The sequence below is a fragment of the Temnothorax curvispinosus genome, unplaced genomic scaffold (genome assembly GCF_003070985.1).
Source record: "Temnothorax curvispinosus isolate PA1 unplaced genomic scaffold, ASM307098v1 QBEX01005945.1, whole genome shotgun sequence".
Taxonomy (NCBI): Eukaryota; Metazoa; Arthropoda; class Insecta; order Hymenoptera; family Formicidae; genus Temnothorax; species Temnothorax curvispinosus.
Window position 1 is genome coordinate 1 of NW_020215725.1, and position 5299 is coordinate 5299.

At 32.7% G+C, this 5299-nt stretch overlaps 1 long non-coding RNA gene across 3 annotated transcripts; it reads left to right on the plus strand.

Moving 5' to 3' along the window:
- The first annotated feature begins 86 nt into the window (after positions 1-86).
- Positions 87-2972, plus strand: LOC112455268. Of its 3 annotated transcripts, none has more exons than XR_003040846.1 (6): positions 87-453; positions 733-878; positions 1038-1227; positions 1633-1747; positions 1998-2223; positions 2481-2972. It is a non-coding gene; the product is annotated as an uncharacterized LOC112455268 (long non-coding RNA). The 3 variants fall into 3 exon arrangements; XR_003040847.1 differs by having other exon boundaries at positions 1633-1743; XR_003040848.1 differs by lacking the exon at positions 87-453 and adding an exon at positions 477-570.
- Positions 2973-5299: the final 2327 nt, after the last annotated feature.

The window sequence follows — 5299 nt, forward strand, 5'->3', positions numbered from 1 at the left end:
ATAGTTGTATATTCGTGAAATAAAATAAATGAAATAAAATAAAAGCGTGCGCGTAGCGCGCGCCTGTGTTGTTCTAGTCTTCTATAATAAAAAAAGTCATTTTGACCGAGAAGTGAGCGTTCCGAGTCGAAATATCTCGCACGTAGTGTTGTCGCTTTTCCGCGCGTCTGATTGGCCGGTCGAAGCCGGGTGATCGAGATCGCGGCGAGTTCCGCGAATTTCGTGCGTGTGCGTCGTGATCAATCGTATTGTGACAGTTCGCGTCGTGTCGTTAGGAGGTTAATATTATTATTAATGCGATCTCTCATCATTAAATACGATTGTTTAATTCCGAATTTCGGTCGCGTCACGCAAGGATCGAAGTGACGACGGCGCTCGAGATCGCAGCGAGTTTGGCGAGTTTCGCGCATGTATCGCGTGATGTGACGTGTGTTCGCGTGGTGTGTTTGCGAGGTTAGTAGGATTTTTTATTATATATAATCCACTATTGTATATAATGTATGTGGATAATTATATTTTACATTAATATTTTTTAACGCAATGACGTTTGCTCGCGTGGTGTCTCGCGAGGTTAGTTATATTGCTTGCTCGTACAAATCTAATCTAAGGTATACGTTACAGTAACTATAGATTTTTGATACAGATTTATCTTTGTAATCATATACTTTATATATAAGCAGATGTAAGTAATAATTATTGTTTTTGTATTATGTAAAATTTGCCTTATTTTAGATATACCGATGAATTTAATGTTCGAGAAGATCTGATGGGATTAGCTGTTGGTGCTCATGGCACAAATATTCAACAAGCGTGAAAAATTGATGACATTACAAATATAGTTAGAAGAAAATTCATGCACATTTAAGATATATAGAGAGGTAATTATAAAAATTATTATCGCTTGTATTATTTCAAAGAGTACTGTTTTATAAAAGTTTACTGACTGTTTTTATCTAAAATATATATACATATTCGTATATATGTTGCTTATATTGAGCTGGTATACAGAGCTTATCAGATTTCTTTCTCAATCACAGACGCATGAAGCTGTTAAGAAAGACCGATCTATGCTGGAATACAACGGTAACCTAAAAATAGATAGTGACAGTGGCAGAGTCGTGACCATCGCTGCGTGATAGATGATAGTGATAGTGAAATATATATTGACGGCAGGGAGCTGATGCCGAGGAGATCTTTCAGAAGGAAGGTGTATCCAAAATCGCACACGTACGTATATATGTTGTTTTGTAAAAGTTGTAAAAGTTAAGAGAACGAGAAAGTGATCTGTATTTATATGCACGTGTGACAGGCACTATCGGGTAATAAAGATTTCTCCGAAGAATGTTTATATTGTACTTTACTTTCGTTAACTTGAATGCTTTGAATGTACAATCTCGCGTCTTCAAAATATAATAATTCTCAGACACTGTTGAGGAATAATTGTCTAGCACAAAAGGTCCTTTTGTGCTAGATAATACGAGTTGCTACAGAGTGCCTCTAATTGTTATAAGAATCTCTTCTCCTTTACCCCCTCTTTCTTTTCCCAATCCCGAATTAACACTATTGCATGGTTCGTATCGCGTGTCATTACCTACTATAAATGTCCTCCTTTTCTCTCGTTTTCTCACGCAGGAACATTTTATATTCAACTATATAGTATACAATTTTGCCGCTATATATTGACCGCAGGGAGCTGATACCGAAGAGATCTTTAAGAAGGAAGGTGTATCCAAAATTGCACATGTATGTACGTATATGCTGTGTTGTAAATTGTAAAAATTGAAAAGAACAAGGAAACGTTCTGTAGCACAATTTATATTGTAGTTATGCTAAAATGATTGTGAATTGAGTCCCTGTTATTCATTATTATAATATAATTTTTATCAGCAATATTAGAGGAGTAACGAAAATTAATTTTATTAAGTATTCAAAGCAATTGATAGTTTTTAGCATTAAGTAATTTCATTTTCTCATAATATGCTTAAAAAATATTGCAGGGGACTTATAAGTTATGCGAAGGAATTGATACTATTAAGATTCATTGGTTATATGAAGTTTGCACACGTCAAGCTTGACATCCTTAAGATCACAATGCATTCTGAAAACGATACCGTGCAGGTTCGTTGGCGTATACGTGGTGTCACAGGCTGGAAGGTATTTTCTATGTTTTGGAAGTAAAATTTGGAAAATACAACATGCCATAATAAGCGCTAACCAGGAAATGTAAGTGTAATTAGTGCTCTAAACATGCTTTTTAATAGTAATATAAAATTGTTCTTATAAACATTAATTATATAATTAATTTAAGTTGTCTATTATTTGAAAAGAACTTGATTTTTAGTTTCGTTTTTTATTCTACCTTCAGAAAAAGATAAAATAATTTAGATTTCCTAAAATTAATTTTGTTTATGCTATCGGAGAGGAAACGCTTATTATAAAATTGATTATAATACCAAGACAATTATATATAACGATTTCAGATGGTACGACGGCTTTTTTATGTTAATGCTGAATGGAAAAGTCTATAAGCATATTGCGGACAAGATAATGCCTAATCAGGATACAGCCACGAAAAAGAAAGATATGCGCATGGCAGGGAAATTAGCGCTATTCACAGGCTTTGTAAGCATATTTAGTAACAACGAGGATTCTTTGAATTGAGCTCTGTCTTAAAATCGTATCAATTGAAGTGAATCCACTGCTGAGTGCTGAAATTATACGATTTTATCCGTCACAACGAATAGACCAAGAAGAATGCTTTTTCCAGTCGATGGTTTCGCATGTTGCTGACGTATCTATTTCGTTGCAAATGCATCATTATGAAATGATGATCGGTAGTAAATGAGAGATATGTGAATTAAAAAAATGTGTACATTAACTAAACAGTATCTTTGTATGATTACAAACTATCTTCATCTAATTTTTTAGTGAAAATGTCCGAATAATTTGCGTTAGTATTTCTGTGTAAAAAAATATGATGATTATATTACAGTATATCTGACGATTTTAACATAATTATAGAGGTAGGGTGTCTAAATTGTTATCGTTCCATCCAAATGTAGCTTTTATACTATTCGGATAGTATCGATATTTTATGCTGCTTAGAAACAAGTAAAAAGTATTTTAAGACACTTGTATCGTTTCCAGAATATAAAAACTTGTGTTTAGATTACAGATATACGTTTTGGGTATTGGCGTATCTATTTCGTTGCAAATGTATCATTGTGAAATGATGATCGGTAGTAAATGAGAGATATGTGAATTAAAAATATGTACATTACTTAACCTTTCATCTGATTTTTTAATTTTAGTAGTGACAATGTCCGAATTATTTTGCGTTAGTATTCCTGTGTAAAAAAATATGACGATTATACGATTATATTACAATATATCTGAAAAATGTTAGAAAATGAAACAATTGTTTAAAGGTATCCTGTATATCATAGCATCTATTTGCTTCGCCTGTATGGAATGTTAATAAGGCGTAAGATAATATAATCATTAATGTAATATTTTTTAAATGTATATTTCATACTTAATTTTATTTCATAAATACTATCACATTTATTCCTATGAATCGTTTACATTTATTACGCTATTATGAGGTAGGATGTGTAAATTATTACCGTTCCATTCAAATGTAGCTTTTATAGTATTATTTATCGTATCGATACCTTAAGCTGTTTATAAAAAAGTAAAAAGTATTTTAAGACAAAAGAAAGATATAGGGATAGAAATATAAAAATATTTATTATATTTCAAATATATTTTTTATATATTAGTTTTTTATATACACTACCGCTCATTAATTTTAATATACAACAGATTTGTTGATTTCTCTGTAAAGGATGAACATCATGATACGTGTTTTGCACAGAAATGAATGCACTTGCTGTTATAAATATTTCACTTGCATGCATCGTATCTTTATATAAATAATATATAAAATTGCAATGCATGCAAGTGTTGAAGGTGTTTATAACAGCAAATGTATTTATCCGAATTCGAAATCAGTATAAGATAAATCAAAGGACTGCAACGTTGAAAGTTCTTATGACTTGTGTGTGGTTGCTGCACTTTTACAAATTCCACAATTTCTTCACAGTCTGCGCGTAAAAATCAACGTGGCACATTAAGTTGTAAAGTTATACGTTTGCCTTCTTGGAAAAGTTTTTTTGTCTGCATTATAACGACTAATTTGTTTGAATTTATATAGAAAAAAAGATCACCCGAAACTATATCTTTGGGTCAAGGTTCGATTGATCCCGCTGGAAACTGGGAATTTATAGTTAACGTGACGTACACTACAGATTTTTAGTATTGGCAATCTATAGTTTACGCCACATACACTATACATCTTCGGTCCTAGCGGGAGAAACCAAACGTATGTCAAATAATTACGACAAAATGATGTAAATATCTACATATTATTACTGTAAGCTTATGGAATATAATTTATTTACTTGAAAAATACTGTATATTTCAAGAGATTATTTTATTAAATCAAATTATCCAACATCCATTTAATCCTCTGTTGCAAAACTTAATTGCATATTGAAATTTAAAAATGTATACAATATATTTCAAAGATTTGTGCAAAAATGAAATAAGCATAAAGCGGGGAGCACACACTTCTGTATAACGCATAATGCGTAAGCATAAAAAAATTGATTGGTTTAAGCGGGGAGCACACACTTCTGCACAACGCATAATCCGTAAAGGCCATCGCACACAAAATGCATAGCTTAACATAAGCGTAGCATAAGACCGCTGGACCAATGAGCATCTTACGTAAATCAATATGGCGACTTTATGCTGGATGCTCATTGGTTTAGCGGTCTTATGCTATGCTTATGCTAAGCTATGCATTTTGTGTGCGATGGCCTTTAAGCATAAGAAAATTGATTGGTCCATGCACATGTGCATAAGGAAATAGACCAATCAGTTTTCTTATGCTTACGTATTATGCGTTATGCAGAAGTGTGTGCTCCCCGCTTTAAGTCAATCCAGACGAACTTGCATAACGCATAAACATAAGCATAAGAGATTTGATCGGTCCATATGCATGTGCATAAGGAAATAGACCAATCCGTTTCTTTATGCATATGGTTATGTACCTATGCAAGTTTGTCTGGATAGACTTTTTATTTTCTTATGCACATGTGTATGGACCAATCAATTTTCTTATGCTCACGCATTATGCGTTATGCAGAAGGGGTCAATCATGAATCTTTTCCCTTAGGGTGGAAACGTGAAAAATGAAAAATCTCTTTTTCTATTGATGTTAAATAGAAAGAGA